The following is a 17,712-nucleotide window of genomic DNA, read 5'->3' on the forward strand; positions in this document are numbered from 1 at the left end:
CATGTGGCCCCGGTGAGTATAGCTCAGTATAAAATTGGGCAAACCTATTCCGAATGCCCTTGTTATCTAAAATGCATTTGCCCTGTGGGTCTTTAATTTTAAGGATCGTGCTCTGGGCTATCTGTTGTTTCAACTGTCGTGCCAAATGTCTGCCCGGCTTGTTGCCTTCTAGGAAGTGGAACCCCCTATTCTTATCTAACTTATCCAAGATTTCACTATCCAGTAAAATACGTAATTCATTTCTCTTCTTATCTAATTCTCGTAAGGTCCGCCAGCCTCCACATTGTTTATGTTTCTTTTCCAAGTTCCCAATAACCAATAGCAACCCCTCCCTCACCTTCCTGTTCTCTTTCTGTTTGGCCGCTGCTCTGGCGATAAGCTTCCCCCTTATTACCGCCTTAAAACAATCCCAGACCATCCGAGAGGTTACTGCACCCGTGGCATTAAATTCAAAATACTCCTGGATATCGTGTGACAGGGAGGCACAGAAATGGGAGTCCGCTAACAGACCATTATTCAAACGCCAATATCTAGCCCCACTTTCCTCTTGCACCAAACGAAAAGTTCCCTGTACATGTGCATGGTCGGACCATATAATATGGCCAATCTGAACCTCACTACAGCCCGTATACCAAAGCTTGCTCCCTAGCCACATGTCAATGCGCGAGTACGTTCCGTGCGCCCTGGAATAGAAGGTGTAGTCCCTTTCCCGTGGGTGCTGTTGTCGCCACAGATCTATTAGGCCCCAGTGCTCCATCACCAGTTTAAGCCTATCTCTATGCTCTTTACTCCCTCCCCCGGGCCATTTGCTATGATCTAATTGGGGATTCAAGATAGTATTAAAATCACCCCCCATCAGTAGGGACCCTTGAATGAATCCACCAAGGTTCTGCTCCATCTGAGTAAAAAAAGCCCCTTGGTTCTGATTGGGTGCATATATATTAAGCAAAGTTACCAGGGTATTGTCAAGTTTAGCCACCACAGCAATATATCTTCCTAACCGATCCTTTTTACAATCCAGAATTTCAACCCTAAGAGATTTAGCGAACAATATACCCACCCCTCCTGTCTTCTTCCCTTCCCCATTAGATGCCAATAGTATATTGGGGAACTCCTTGTCCCGGATTAATTTCTCATCTTTTCTCAGCAAGTGGGTTTCCTGTACAAAATAAATGGAGGCCTTCTGCGCCTTCGCATCTTTGAATAACAACTGACGTTTCCTCGGGTGGTTCAAACCTTTAACATTTAGAGATATGAGTCGCAGGTCAGCCATACTCAGGGAAGAAGAAGAAGAACTGGCTGCGATTGAACCTATCCTCCTCTGTGTCATCTACCCCCCGTTCAATCCTCTGTAGCGAATGAGAAAAGCATGTGTCATATCCCCCCCCATAACCCTCCCTTCCCCCCCCCCGCCCTCCATCCCCAACCATTCTTAGTGAGGTATACCTCCTCACCCCCAACATGAAGGAGAAGGAACATCATCCCGTGTAGCGTAGGCTAAACAATTTGATAACTACATAAATTACAACTGCTGTTTAGAAACTTCCCTCTCCCCACCCCTTCCCCCTCTCACAACATTTCATCCAGACTTTTTGTGTAATTGTATACTACCCCCATGCTGCGGGATAGCTGACTGGGCAGTAACTATGCCCTCGAAAGACACATGAGGCCCTCCGCTGCAGGGGTCTCCAGCCAAGGAAGCTCACTCCCAATCAGGACCTAGCGGCCCCAGTCCTCGGAGCCAATCAATCTGCCGGGATCCCAGGCCCCTCTTTGACCCCGTCCTGTCTGCGTAAGCACTTTCCTCCTTTTCCCGCCCGTTGCCAACGGGGGCCCAACCCTGCTCTTCCAGCCTGCATTCCTGCTTCTGCTCCTTTTGTCTCGATGCCGCGCTGGCGTAAGAACTTCTCTGCCTCCGAGGGCTGACGAGCCACACAAGTGTCCCCACTGACGTTGAACATTAGCCCGAACGGATACAGCCATCTGTATCGCACATTTTCAGCCCGCAACGTATCTGTAACAGGTTTCATCTCCCTGCGCTTCTGCAGGGTTACGGATGAGAGATCATTGAATATCTGAATCGGCTCCCCCCGCCACTTTATCTGGCGCAGCGTGCGTGCCTTAGCCATAATAAGCTCCTTGACTGCAAAATTATGCAGACAGGCAATGATATCTCTAGGTTTGTTGTTGGCAGGCTTACCTAGAGTGCGGTGTGCCCTTTCAATTGCTATAGTCCGTACATAAGGGTCCTGAGCCTCCATGCTGAGCACCGCTTTGCAGATTTCCTGCACCAGCTCTACATAATCCGTAGCCCCCTCTTGTTCTGGGATCCCCCTGATACGTATGTTGCATCTCCGCTGCCTATTCTCTAGGTCTTCCATTTTGTTTAGTAGATCTTCCCTAACCTGCTGGAGAAGCTGGATTTCCTTAGAGTGCTGCAGGAGGGTTATGGCCTGTTCGTCTGCGCCCTGCTCCACCACGTGGAGCCTCTCTCCCAGATCTTCCACCTCAGTTCGCAGCGCCCCGATGCTCTCTTTAATTTCAGCTTTCAAAGTTTGTATGATTTCTTTCTTTGCCTCCTGCAGCCAGGCTTTAATTTCGTGCCCCTCAGCGCCATTACTGCTACTGGCCTCCGTGATCGATCCCGCCGGCCGCGCGGAGCCGTCCGCCATATTGCCTTCCTCTTCCATCGGCGCCGCCGGCGGTCGCGCGGCATTGCCCCCGTAGGAGAACTCTGAAAGATCCACGGTCTTTCGCCGAGTAGCCATCCTGCTCACCAGCGTCTGAAATCTCTGTGGGGCAGTTTTGCGGGTTGTTTCGCTAACTTTTAACACATTTATTCCCCGCTGCTACACGGAGCTAGGAGATTACCCGTCCATGCGCCTCGGGTGACGTCACTTCCTCTCATATCAATGTATTTTGATGAGCACTTAAGAACATATCTACCTCCAATTCCACCTACCATTAGCTCTCCTGATGAAGATAAGTCTAGTACAGCATGCAGGTTATTTACACATGGATGGTCAATCAAAGAATCTAATTACCCTCTTGTAGGGATGTGCAGAGCAAACGTTTATGTTCATAAGTCCAAAAGTCGAAAGGGGGGGGGGGGGTCAATTTCGGTCAATATGGACATATGGAGAATTCCATAAGTTGAGTCTATGTACATAAGTGCAAATAAAAATTTAAACCCCTCACCCTCCTTAATCCCCCCCCCCAAGACTTACCAAAACTCCCTGGAGGTCCAGCGGGGAGTCAGGACGCCATTTCTGAACTCCTTTGTGAGGAGCACGTGACGTCGGCGTCACGTCGGAGTGACGCGGCGTCACGTGATTCCCCGTGAGTTTGCTCCGGGACCCTCGTTGCACCCAAAAGGAACTTTTGGCCAGCTTGGGGGGGGGGGGGTCAGGAGGACATCCGACTCTCCCGGTGATGCTCTTGGAGACAATGATTGATTCAGCCTGTCAAGTCTATAAGGTCCTCAAGGGAGGAAGGGAGCTCCCTTGCAGCCAGCTCATCCTTCAGCTGCAAGGAAAGTCCATCCAGGTAGATGGCTCATAGGCAGTCTTCCTGCCAGGTGAGCACAGAAGCCAAAGTCCAAAACTCAATGGTATAGTCCAAAAGATCTTCTGGCCTTGACGAAGATGTAACAAGCTGGTGCTTGCCACAGCATGCCAGCCAGGATCATCAAAAGTCCATCAAAACACCACCATGAACTGAGCCAACTCCCTTAGGACAAAGTCCGATCATTTCCATAAAGGCGAAGCCCAGGCCAGCACCTTCCCTTCGAGATGAGACAGGATGAAGGTGACTTTGATTAATTCGTCCTGGAAGACGGAAGGCTGCAGAGCGAATTACAAATAGCATTGGTTGATAAAACCTTTGCAGAGCCTGGAGTCACCGTTGAAGCGATGGGGCACTGGTAGGGCCAGAAGGGCTTGCAGCATCGATGATAATGGCTGTGGATGAGGAGGAGTCAGTGTAGAAACCGGATTGCTGGTGAGGGCATCAAGCCGAGCGTGGAGACAATCCATGGAGGAGGCCAGTGCCTCAAGAAACTGCTGCTGTTCTTGTACCTTGGATGTCAGGCCAGGGACGGCCTGGAGGGCATGCGGCTCCACCGAGTCTATGGCCTTTTCAGCCTGTTGCATCGGAGTTGGACAACTGGGCCGAGGTGGGGTTGATGCAATCCGTAGGTAGGAGACCTACGGGTCCCCACTGTTGGCAGGCAGAATGGGCTGATGGACAGAGGCCAACTGTAGCTTCACCAATACCAGCCATCGTTCCCTGCGGATTGAGCCTTTGGGTGCCGGGGCCAGATGGACTTAGGTGGGCCTCTGTATGTGGTCAATTTAGAGATCGGGTTCAACCCAGAGACAGCAGGTGAAGGATGATACAGTCTTACACTGGACAAGGTAGTGTCCCGGGGACTCAGGTGCCAAAGGGACAAAGGCAGACATAGGGCATCCGAGCAAGAGCAGGCCAAAGCCTGAATAGACCAAGTCCAGGAAGTAAGCTGAAGAGGTGTTGAGAAACAGGCTTGAGTCAGGGCTGGCGGCAATCTACAGGCAGTGGCAAGCGAGGCTGAGGTCTGATCACGGAGGAAGTCAAGCGTAGTCAAACGAGGCAGGAGTTCAGGTCTGGAGCTAGGAAATAGCATATTCAGGCGAAGCAGAGGTCCAAGTCTGGGGATAGGCAATAGCATAGTCAGGTGAAGCAGATGTCTAGGTCTAGGTATGGGTCTGGAGATAGGCAATAACGTAGTCAGGCGAAGCAAAGTCAAAGTCCGTGTAGGCAATCCAAGGTATGAAGCAGAACAGGAACAAGGAGACAGGAACCAAGAGCATACGAGAAACAGGAACACAGGAGTGAGACGAATCTCTAGGAGGCAATGAGTACTCGACCAGCGAGGAGACCTGTTGCAAAGGCAAAGCTAGGGAACAGAGCCTGAACTTAAGTACTAAAGCTCCGCTGATGTCATCATCTGGGCCCGCAGCTAGGTTTCCCGCCACGGTCTCTACTTAAACATCAGAGATGCGCGTGCCTTGGGAGGGGCGCGGAGCCGAGTAACAGCGGCTCTCCGCAGGTCACGCAGAGAGGCCCAACGAGAAGCAATGGACGTGGTGGCTGGACCAGGAATTCCGGGGACTGCAGCAGGGCCGGAGGCACTAGGGGAGGCCCAAGGATGGAGCTGACGGCCCACCACTGCCAGCAAGGAGGAACCAGGAGCCGGAAGTCACTGTAGAAAGGTGAGGAGGCCGTGCTGCGGGTCTGCCGCGGACGACTTGCGTAACAGGATCTTCTTGTTTATCCATGATCTCTTCATCCTGCAAGGTCCTCCGTGGTCTACATTCTTCTTTGGATGCTCCTGATCCTCCTGTTCCAGTCCTGGTTTCTTTGTCCCTTTGGAGTTCCGTCATGTTGCCTGTTTGGTGTTCCTGGTCTCTCATTAAGAACATAAGAAATTGCTATGCTGGGTCAGACCAAGTGTCCATCAAGCCCAGCATCCTGTTTACAACAGAGGCCAAACCAGGCCACAAGAACCTGGCAATTACCCAAACACTAAGAAGATCCCATGCTACTGATGCAATTAATAGCAGTGGTTCCTCTCCAGTTGTTTGAATCTTTGTCTCATCTAACTCTTCAATTAAGCTCCAGATGTTCCGACCTTCTGGATTTTCTCTCGTCTTTCCTCTAGGCGTGCCAGCACCGTGGTCCGTGAACAGCCACGGGCGGCTGTGTAGGGTGCTTCCTGGCCCAGGGCCTATTTCCATGTCCATCTTAGCTGGATCAAGTCCTCAGAGTCCATCCCCCTTCCTAGAGTTTCAAGTTCCAAGATAAGTCTCGAGCTCCTTTTTGTATTTCTAGTTCTGGGCTCATGGAACTTGACCACCCAGTGGATCACCTTTCCTTGTTCCAAGTGATGCCCTGATTCCTGTCCTCCGCAGAGTCCATCCTGAACCTGTCCCACTCCCCGCGTGGTCCGCTACCAACCTGTGGCCGGTTGTGTATGGCGCGCAGTGGGACAGCATGGTATGCGACCACCCCATAGGGGGCTGTGTAGGGTGCACTGAGGTGCAGTGCCCAAGGAGGCGGGACTCCTCCTATTCCTGACTCCAGCTCCAAGTCTTCCTGAGTCCTTGTCTCCAGTTCCAAGTCTTCTGAGTCTTCATGTCTAGTACCAAGTCTTTGTATCAAGTTCCAAGTCCTCTGAGTCTCCTGCGTCTTCATTTGAGTTCCATGTCATGCCATGTCCTATCCTCAGCCTTCGTCTGACCTGACGCTCTCATTGTTCCCATGCAGCAAGTATGAAAGGGCTATCGAGTGGCCGGAGGGCTACCCCTGAGAATAGCATTGCATTGTTGGGTCTCACTCTATGCGTTCAGGGTCAGCGGAGGTCCGAGTGAGATTTGTTCCAAGCTTCCAGCTTCATTCCAAGATTCAAGCTATGTCCCAAGATCCTAGCTCCATTCCAAGCCCTATATTATGTCTCATTCCAAGTTCCAAGCTTTGTTCCAAGTTCCAAGCTTTGTTCCAAGTTCCGAGTCCAGCCCATGCTGAACCACTCACCCCACAGTGTCTTCCTTGGAGTCTCGCTCTGGGGTTACCCCATGGTCCAAGGGCTAATTTTCTCCTCCAGCAAGTGACTGCATCCCGCGCTTTTATAATACTACAGTGGTCTTTAGCCACACTAACAATATCAGTGATAGTAAAGGCCTTTTTCTCTGGTAACCTATGCTTGGAAAGTCTGGTTTATTTTATAAAGTGCTCAAGTGTGTTTCTCCTCCATTTTCTCCTTTGCTCTCTGTCATTCTTTCTCCCTCCCTTGTCCTGCTGATGCCCTGTGAACTTTGTTGTCATATTTAAGAGAGGATGAAGGATCAAGAAGTAGCACTGGCCCATGGAGAGATGCTGTTACTCGGCGCCGCGCCCATCTCTGATGTTTATTTGCCCCTGGGGGAACACTGATGGAAGAAGGACCCCTGAGCCAGGAATTCCCAAAAACTACTGTTCAGGTTGAAGGCTCAGGATAACTGCAGTTTTCCTGAGAATGATCAACCACTGAAAGACTAGCAATGAATCTAACAATTATGTCTGTATCTTTGAGATTGTTTATGTATCACGATGAAAGTTTTGTGTCTTCTACATTGTAAGGTATAGAAGAATGCTTGAAAAACCTCTGTGATATGTAACTGTTTTGTCTGAGAAGACGTGTGTATTGCCTGTGTTTTGTTTTGACAAAGATCAAATGTATTCATTCTCAAGGGCCTATGCATGGCCTACATTTTTTAGGCTTTTTTTTTTAGGTTAGCTGAAGATATGAACTTTTGAAGACAGCTTGAATTTTTAGCAAGTTATCACCTGGACTAATGCAGGTATTAAATAGTGTGCCATTAGTATTGGTTCATTAAATAGTCCCAGCATAGAGGATGAGCATACCACACTATCGTACCTTGCACAAGCTAAACCTTCTTTTACATATGACATCCATTCATTTACATGTGCATACATTTTGATTTTAGCGTCTTACAATAATTTTTTTCAAGCTACTTTAATGTGCATATTAAGGTCTTGTTGCTTTGCATACAATTTTTAGAATGCACAGGAAGGCTTTAAAATACATGTTAAATTTTATTGCAAGGCCCCTAAGCTGCATAGCAGCAGCTGCCACAAGCACAGATATTTGGGAGATATTTGAGAAAAAGCATTCACAAGTTGAATAAAAAAAAGTTTAAGGTATTCAGGAAGAGACACCATAATAATAGGTCTATAAATAAAGGAAAAAGCCTTGAGGAATCAGGTGCTAAACTTTCCTTAAATACTATGGGATGAATTTTCAGTAAGCTGCACAGCAGTGAGAAGACATTTACATTACAGCCAGCAAGATTTAAGCAAATGTTCAATCACAAATTATTTTAATTTGATTATGCATTTTACAGGCAGCATCCTGAACATAGTGGATCACAGCAATGGCATAAAACTTCCAATTTATATAAATTAATAAAACATAATGCAAGCACTTTATACTGCATTCAAAAGGTAATTCATAAATAATAAAAATCACTAAAAAATAACATTTCATCCACAAATTTCTATTCTGTTGAATATCTGTGTATAAATTTGTTGTTCTAGCTACTCTTCTACTTAACTTAGATAATTTTAGATCAAAAAAAGCATACTACCCAACTTCCAAACTGATGGAAGAACCAAAAGGTCCATAATTGAGCCACTGTCTGGATAGCAAAATTAGCCAGATACACTTATCCTGCTAAGTTTAGAGGTATATTCAATAATGAAGCTACTGCTATTATTTAGGAGAGTTGTGGGTGGATCCTTGGGCCGATGGCAGATGACCATGCCCCTGGGGAAGATCCCGAGAGGGACCACTGGTCAGGCTCAGAGTTAGGAGACAGAAACACACTAGTTCTTTTATTAGACAGGATACTGAACCACCAGAGGTGGCAGTAGTGAGTTGGAATGCCCAGCTGGGCTGTAGTCCCTCAGATACTGGAACAGCGATGCCTGGAGGCTGAGCTGTAGAGAATTGAAATATAGTGAGTAGGCAGGGTATGCAGAGTTCATGGACAGAACCTGATGGTAACACTCACACAATGTCTCATAGAAGCCCAGGAGCTGGAATGAAGTAGGCCCTCGAGGAAGGTTCCAGGGAAAGCTCTGAGAGAGTGATGGTAACTCACAGATGTAGTAGGCAGCGATGACTTCCAGGCAGAAGTGAATTCCAAAGAAGTCCGGGAATGAGGGCCCTCGAGGAGCGAGTACCATTTCCAGACTGCAACCTACAAAGTAAGAGAGAACGAGGCCCCCAAGGAGCAGGTACCCCTGGTAAGTCCGAGGAGGCAGAGTAGCTTGGAAAGTCTTAACGAGTCTGTTGCCATTCCTTGCTAACTCGAGTTGTTAGCAATTCAGAGACCTTTAAATATCTGAAACGGGTGATGTCATCTCAGGGGGATGCCCCTGAGGTTCGCGTCACTTCTGGTACGAGGCGGGGCCACGCCGCATGCCCCTAGGCATCAGGTCAACATGGCGGATTGCAGCATCGGGCTGGTACAGGGACGCTAGATGAGGTCGACAGAGAGACACCGCGGCAGCCAGCCTTCCATCAACCCTGGAGGGTGTCGCCAATGTGGTAAGGTGGGCGGAGTGGAGACATCGGGCAGCAACAGTCGCAACAGCTACACTGTTGAAGAATAATACCAGCTAACTTTAGGACAGTTCTTTGGCCTGAACAAACTTAGCTGGAGTTAGCCAGATAACATTGCCACCTAATGTAGCTCTTCCCTGAAATGCCCCTAAATTATCCAGCTAAATTTTAGCTAGATAATAAGAAAGCCAGCAAAAATATAGTCAGCTAAATGCCCAACTATGCATTTAGCTTGTTATTAATATATATTAGATAATGGCAGCAATACTTCTTACAAAATCAATACCTTTTGTATACAAATAGAACATATTAACTATAAGTCCCCTAAAATTATTAATAAGTTAAATACCATTTTAAACAAATTTTGGAGGAGGGCTCATTAGAGTTCCTCCAAGGTAGTCCATTAAAGGATGACCATGAAGGATCCGCTCAAAGAAAGAAATACCAACTTAAAGAAAAAACACTAAGGGACATGTACTGTAGGCATGTGCAGAAGCAATTTGTTTTGGTTCCTTTATTTGTTTCATTAGTCAACTCCATTTATTTCATTAGTTTCAGATGAAAAAATGTTGCTTCATTTCATTTATTTTTTAAATTCCTATTAAAGTCAATGGGGAAGGAATGTAACCTATTTTGAGTATTCAGTGAAACATGGGTAGACAAGATCAGAAGGGGGAAGAGAACTTCAAAGCACTAAGACTGTGGCAAAGTGGCACCAAAAGCAGCAAAAATAGTCTAAGGTATGATAAAGGGGTAAAAGGGTACCAGCAGTGGCAGGAGTTCTCCAAGGCACCATCAGAGGTGAAAACAGAATCATGAATGTGAAGAACAACCCAAGGCTTCAAATTAATGTATCGATGAGCACATCATGAACACCCAAAAGCAGCACCAAGAGTAGCATGATCATCATAAGGAACCATAAAAGGAGGGGGGGGGGGGGTAAAAGCAGCAAAGATGGAAGATAAAACCCCTGGGCACTGATAAAGGGACAAAGCAATACTAAGAGTAGCATGAAGACCAAAAGATGCCATGAAAAGAGCAGAGCAGACACACACTGGCAATACAACCTCAATGTGAAGAGTCTAGGGAATTGCAGCAAGGCAGAGTGGCAGAAAGACCTCTAAAGTATAAAGTCTGTGTATGAAAGCAAGGATTAGTGGTAGAAAGATCCTATAGATCTGGATGAGTAAATCAGCAAGGGCAGCGTGGCAGAAAGACCCCCCAAAGGTGGTTCAGCAGGAAAACAGCAGGAAGTCAGAGTGGCTGTAGACCCCCCAAGGCACTACATCTGGTACAAGACATCTAGGTAGATTGGCAGCAAGATACCCAAAGTGTAGCATCTGGGGCATGCAATCTGGGCAGAATGACAGCAAGAACTCAAGATGGCATATCAGGGGCATGGCAGATAGGTAGACTGGCAGCAAGACCTCCAAGGTTTAGAATCAGGGGCATGGCAGCAAAGTAAAGTGATAGCAAGACCCAAATGTATAGAAAATCAAAAACATCACAAAGACATTAAAAACTCCAAAGTGTAGAGTACAGGGAATCTCAAACAGCACAAATGCATCAAAACTCCCAAGGCATAGAATGCAGGGAATCACAAATAGCACAAAGATATGTGTTGAGGGGCAGATTTTAAAAGGCGCGCAAATAGCCTACTTTTGTTTGCACTCCAGGCGCAAACAAAAGTACGCTGGATTTTAGTAGATATGCGCGGAGCCGCGCGTATCCACTAAAATCCTGGATCGGCGCGCGCAAGGCTATGAATTTTGTATAGCCGGCGCGTGCCGAGCCGCGCAGCCTACCCCGTTCCCTCCAAGGCCGCTCCGAAATTGGAGCGGCCTCGGAGGGAACTTTCCTTTGCCCTCCCCTCACCTTCCCCTCCCTTCCCCTACCTAACCCACCCGCCCGGCCCTGTCTAAACCCCCCCTTACCTTTGTCGGGGGATTTACGCCTCCCAGAGGGAGGCGTAAATCCCCGCGCGCCAGCGGGCCTCCTGCGCGCCGGGCCGCGACCTGGGGGCGGGTACGGAGGGCGCGGCCACGCCCCCGTACCCGCCCCCAAAACGCTGCCGACACGCCCCCGAAATGCCGCGATGACCGGGCCCGCCCCCGACACACCCCTGACACGCCCCCCTCCGAGAACCCTGGGACTTACGCGAGTCCCGGGGCTCTGCGCGCGCCGGGAGGCCTATGTAAAATAGGCTTCCCGGCGAGCAGGGCTCTGAAAATCCGCCCCTGAGGGTGTACAGAATCATAAATGGCACAAAACATCAACATCCCAAGGAAACAAGAGAGAGGAAAAGGAAACTAACAATAGTTGTATGAATAGGCCAAGGCAGTAAAAGTGGCAAGATATTCCTGTCGCTGCCACCTTTACTGCCTTAGCCTAGTCATACAACTATTTCCCTGGCCACCCTCCATTCTTCAGATACAATGGATGATTTTATCGATAGGTTACAAATTTTAACTAATCTGAAATTTTGAAATTTGTAACCTATCATTAAAATTATCCATTGTACCTGAAGACTGGAGGGTAGCCAATGTTATCCCAAAATGGTGCTGGCAGCCCTTTGCCCTTACCATCTGACAAGGGCTACTGGTACCATTGGCTGGTGCTCTTGGCTGGCCCCTGTCACATGGTAGGAACAATGGATGACCCATGCCGTTTTGAATACTGGTAGCTGATAGCCCCTAGGAGCTAGAGATCTTGCCCCCCACTGGACCGCCAGGGACATTGAGTGAGTTTTGGGAGGATCAGGAGAGTGGGGAGCTTTCCATTTAGTTAAATTTGAGGGATTGGGTTGTTTTTATTTTTGTTCTTAGATGTGCAGTTCCTGAAAAAAAAAGATAGGAAACCATGAAATTTAATGGGTTTTTCCTATCATTTTTTTCTTCCCAAAATGCAATGAAATAGGAAATAATGATGAAATTTCTTATTTCATTGCAAATGACTACTGTAATGAAGCACAACAGTGCCAGATGCAGAAAACCTGAGTTGTAATAAGAAAGAGAGAACCAAGACCCAGGTTGGACAGCAGAGGGTGCTGGAGGGTTGAGGAAAACTACAATTCCCAGGTTCAGAGAGGCACAGCTCGATCTATGGGCCAAAGAAGAGGAGGAGCAAGGCAGTTGTAAATCAGCTACACCTGAACCCATGGCCATAGAGGAGGAGGGCGTGCCTGAATGGTGGAGATGGTCTGAAAAGCCCAGCTCTTCCAGACAAGAGGAGGAGATGGACATAGATTCGGGAACAGAGGAAGTCTTGCGATTCAGCTATGGAAAACAGAGTGAGTGAAGTTGTTGGGCGAAGGGCTGATTTAAATGTTAGAAGAATGTTTTTCTCCCTTGGTTAAAAATGCACTGTGTTTCTGATTTGGTTTGGTTTGGGAAAGCTGCAGCCTGTTGAACAACTGAGGGGAGTTGGGGCAGGTTATGCAACTCCTAAGCAGGGTGGTTAGTAGGCTGGAGAAAGCCTGTCTGTGAGGCCTTGTGCAAAGGAGAGGTTTGTTTTGTTTTTTTCTGACTCATTGGACACTCCTAATGGGAACTTTATAAAACAGACTGATATGTTCTAACTTTGAACTGTTGCCTTGTTGTTTATACTGTAGGAACTTGGTGGGACTGTGAGCCAAGTTGTTCCAGAGTTTAAGGACAGGCCAAAGGGAGGCTTGGAGGCCTGAAGTGAGGCCAGACAGAACCTGGAAGAAGCGAGCTGGAGTAGAAGGCTGCTCAGCGCTGGACTACTCATCAGAGCGGGATAATGACACTGCATATCTCTAGAAACAAATATGGACTCATTTGTTGCATTTTATCCATTCATTTCAAACAAATATGTATCCCTAATGTACTATTGCCATGTCTGTTATGAGTCAGGTAATAAGTGAAACTATAAAAGTAGATGATCTTGAGAGTCCTCTGTTTGAATGCAAGGTTAACACCACAAAGAAATGTAAAAAGCCTTTACCCATTTCACAACATTTCCCACACAGCTGATACTGTGGTAATATAAAAATATGTTAATGTGACAATGGACTACAATAAAAAGCAGCATATATGAGAAGACTAGAAAGTGGGAGGACATTTCCTTTCAACTTGGCTTATTGTGAAAAGTGGCCCTCTTGTTGCCCATGGGAGGACAAAGGGGGCAGACTGTCTCATTTTTTCCTTAAACACAATCCTATTACCACCACTGACCTCTTTGGGACTGTTCTTTTTCCCTGTTTAAGAGCTTCTCCTTCCCTGATTCTTCTGGGAAGAATAAGTCCGTAATTCTGCTTTTTACTGTACATTTCCTCTTTCTCCTCTTCTGCTTCTCCTTTTTCTTTTCTAGGCCTTGGGATATGAGTGTTGAGCAAGGGCATAGATAAAGCTTGATCCCTTATAAGAACATAAGATATGCCTCTCTCTCTTGAAGCTACAGCTAGGGCTCTCCCTTTGACTACTTTGTTCATTGTCTACAGCGTTATTAAGGATGATTTAATTATATCTCTCGGTTGTTTGGTTTTTCCTTCCTTTGGTTTGTCTGTTGACTTCATTACATCTTGCTCAGATTTGTCTTTGCTATGCACATCTGTTCAACAGTATCTAAATGTAATCCAATTTGAAGTGCCAAAATGTGGAATATGAATCAAATAAATACATAGTACTTTCTTAGATTTATATAAATAATGATAAATTAATATACTGATAATAGCTGTGCATTAGATGGAAATTTCCACTTCAAGAATTTCCATCACTATGACTAGACAAAACAAGACAAGTACAAGAATCAGTCATGTACATTTTGCTATATCAGGATGGAACAAGAAATAATTTAATTTCTTGAGACAAGAATGGCATGTTCTCTCTCCTCAGGGATTAGCTCACACTTGTAAATTATGTCCCTACATTATATATAGGGTTTTCTCAACCATATATGCTTGATTTCTACTGCTAATATGAGAATGGCTTATCTCAATGTGTCACATTGTTGGCATCAATTTTGTAATGTGCTCAAAATTCACTATTTCCTCTCTAGAGCAAATCTCAGTAGTCAACACATTTCACAGTTCAATCTGCTTTCATTGGACCCACTCAGCTTATAGCTTTCTTAGGAGTGAAATTAAGTATCAGCTGCATCCACTTCAAAAGCTTGGCATCCCTGAGGCCTACCACAAGGCATTTCTATTTTAATAACTCTGAAGGGCTCTATAATTGCAGTATCTCTTAAAGACAATGATTCAGTTTGGCATTCCTGCATAGAATATTGTTTTGACAATGAAGTATTCATCAAACTACTATGTCATTTTTCTTATGAACAGTGTCTTTCAGAGTTCATCCATTAAAGTTTTGACTGGAATATCTTCCATACAATACACAAGAATATTCAGCTGGTTTTCTTCTGGAGCTTTTCCAGTTAGCTTGCTAGAAGACATTGATTAAAGCAGTGAATCAGGTTTCACTGAAGGTGTAAAGTTGTGGCTTTTTCTGTTGTTCAAACCTCTTAGGTGTTGACTCATCCATTATAAGGCTGGAAAGGAGGCAAAGGAGAATTATCTATTGAGTCAGATTGATGAATACAAATAATTGACATTCAAAGTTGGAGCTGAGACTTTATAGGAGATTTAATAGTGAATAGGGCATATTATGCACTATCTGAGCCTGAAATGCATCAGCTACTCCATTTTCTATGCATGAGCCTCTTTATTTCTTTTCAGATAGAGTCATTTTGCTGTTAATCAGATTCCTATAGAAAAAGGAAGGAAAACTATACAAACATTACTCAGGCTGTGATATTAGTAAAAGATAAGGGCAAAGTGTAAAAAAAAAAAAATACAGACAAAATACCTGTTCACACTTCTGTCTGCACACTGCCTTATTACATACTCTGAAACACTTATTCATCTCAGCTCTAAGGAACTCAATGAGGTAAACCCCAACACACACACACAGAAAACAACAAAATACATCTTCTTTTAATCATAAAACAAATGTTTTAGCAAACTTCAATGCATGTATCCAAATGTAAAAAAAGAGCCCCACCCTTAGTTTTCCCCATGTTTACAACCTTTACTCAATTTTTCACTCAAAGGTGGTGTTCTCACAAGTTTTCACTCATATGTGTTCCCATAAAGAAACAGCATTTACAGAATACTAGACATACACCATGCATTGTTGTCATGGCCTCACAGTCCCACAAACTCTTTCCACAAAAGCTAGCAAGGCTAGGACTGTATCCAACTAGAGCCTTATCTGTCATAAATAATGACAGATCTGATCTGTTACAGATAATCTTAAAAGCAGAATGAAAATGCAATATTTCTGCTTCTGATTTTCAAAATAAAATTAGCATGTTATATAAAAATATACTTATATACAGCTTTTGTTCCTGGACTCTAACAGTAAAACATCTTTGCTCTAGTTAGAATTCTCTACCCCTTCTCTTCGGGTGATGTCTTCCACTTCGGAGACTAGAACCAGTATGAGTCATAGCACTGAGCCCAGGGTTCCTATACTCTGTATGGTTTTTCAGCTTGCTTCACTCTCTAAAAAGATTTATAAAGTTTTAAACACATCAATATGCACCAGAAATGATGAGAGTCATATTCTGTACACTGGTGAACAGCAGGACATGTCTTCCACTGAATATAATCTGCTAAAGTTATATGGGTACATTTACCTGCATAACTTGACCTTAACCAGCAATATTCAGCACATAACTGGTAAAGTAAACAAATAACTAACCAGGGAGATATCCAAACCCTGACTCCTCAAAATAAGTACATTAGTCAGGACTAGCACCCATCCACCCCTAACCTCCCAATTTAAGAAAAAAATGTAGTGGGTCATTGCAGCCATATACACCCTTCCCCAAACATTAAAATTAAAACCAAGCTCCATGCACCCTCCTCACTCACTGCACCCTCTCAATAAACACAATTCTCACCACCACCTCCTTAAGCAATCCCCAATACCCCTCCCCAAACTCTCAAGGCTGACCATATCAATAGAATCATACTGCTGCAGCTGCATCCAGCATTTCTCTGACAATAACACTGTTAGTGCATGATGATACCAGTGTTGCTGGCAGTCTTACCTGTGCTTATTATGGGGGCAGGGTTTAGGGATCATCCGGGTTGCTAGATTTATATTTATTTGTTTATTTTAGTTATGCATGAGTTTCACGGATAATTTATGCATTAATATTTTTATTGAACACTACATTGTCTTGCAGTCAATCAAAAAATAAAATATTTTTTTTACTTAACTGGTTATACGTTGACTAGAACTGGTTAAGATTCAAATTATCCAGTTTATGGAGATAACTTTAGGCCTGCTACAATAACCAGGCCTAGACTCATCATTTTGCAATAACTTAAATATAGCAAAAATAGCGCCTGTGATAAAAAAAAAAAGGGGGCATGGTTAAGCTAATTTTCCTGGTTCCACATAGTAATTTTTTTTTTCAGCATGAGTTAAATTTATCATGCCCATATTATTTTCACATTGCAAAAGCTGAGAAGTCCATCACATATTGTGTTACTGACTGGACAGGCTTTTATCACATTTTGGGGAGGGAGAGGGAGAGAGAGAGAAAACAGTTCTGTAGAGGCTTTTCAAACATCAGTAAAGATTTAATGTCATTTGGAGGGATAAAAGGTGAAAGAAGAGTAGATTTGTACCATGTTTATTTAATTTATTTATATTCTTTTTTATCGAAGTATAGCTGAGTGCCTTCACCCCGGTTTACAGTGTAACAACTTCATACAATGAACAGGTTATAAATTATAACACAATATAAACTAGTTATAACATCTCGGCAACAGCAGAGTATAACATGTTAGAATGAGACAATTTAAGGCTTAATTTAGAAGAACTTGTTAAAGAAGTATTAGAGTTCAAGATGAAGGTTGATATTGATATATATTGATCATATCAGTCTGTGAATGATTGTCTAAACAACCATGTTTTTAGTTCTTTTTTGAATGTTTTGGAATCTTTGATGGAACTTAGGTATCCTGGGATAGAGTTCCATTCTGTTGGTCCAGCTATAGAGAAGGCTCTATGTCTGGTAGAGGATAGTTTCGCAGATGAGAGAGGAGGAATGATTAGCTGTAATTTGTCAGAAGACCTTAAAGGGCGGGGTGATTTGTGAATTGAAATCATGTTGTCCAGAGATGAATTGTTGTCTTTGTAAATTTCGTTATGTAGAATGGTTAAGGATTTGTATTTAATTCTCTGTGAAATTGGTAGCCAGTGAAGGTTTTTAGGGTTGGAGAGATGTGATCAAATTCCTTTTGCCGGTGAGCACTCGTGCAGCAGCATTTGAAGTAATTGTAGTGGTTTTAGGGAGGATTTAGGTAGTCCTAAGAAAATTGCGTTGCAATAATGTTCTCTCCACCTAGCTTGATATACTATCTACCTAGCTGCAATCAAGGAAGGTAGAGAGAACAAGGTACAAATCTTCTCTTCTTTCACCTGTCATCCCTCCAAATCACATTAAATCTTCATTGATATTAACTGTGCTATTTGTATGTATACCTGTGCATGTTAAACTGCCCCCTAAAA

General features: G+C 44.7%; 1 long non-coding RNA gene across 1 annotated transcript in view; it reads right to left on the reverse strand.

Annotated features, from left to right (window-relative positions):
• Positions 1–13,213: 13,213 nt before the first annotated feature.
• Positions 13,214–17,712, reverse strand: part of LOC115091976 — an 83,119-nt gene continuing 78,620 nt past the window's right edge. Inside the window, exon 3 of the long non-coding RNA XR_003856867.1 lies at positions 13,214–14,674. This is a non-coding gene — a long non-coding RNA (uncharacterized LOC115091976). The remainder of the gene's footprint in view (positions 14,675–17,712) is intronic.

The sequence above is a fragment of the Rhinatrema bivittatum genome, chromosome 5 (genome assembly GCF_901001135.1).
Source record: "Rhinatrema bivittatum chromosome 5, aRhiBiv1.1, whole genome shotgun sequence".
In the NCBI taxonomy this organism is placed as follows: Eukaryota; Metazoa; Chordata; class Amphibia; order Gymnophiona; family Rhinatrematidae; genus Rhinatrema; species Rhinatrema bivittatum.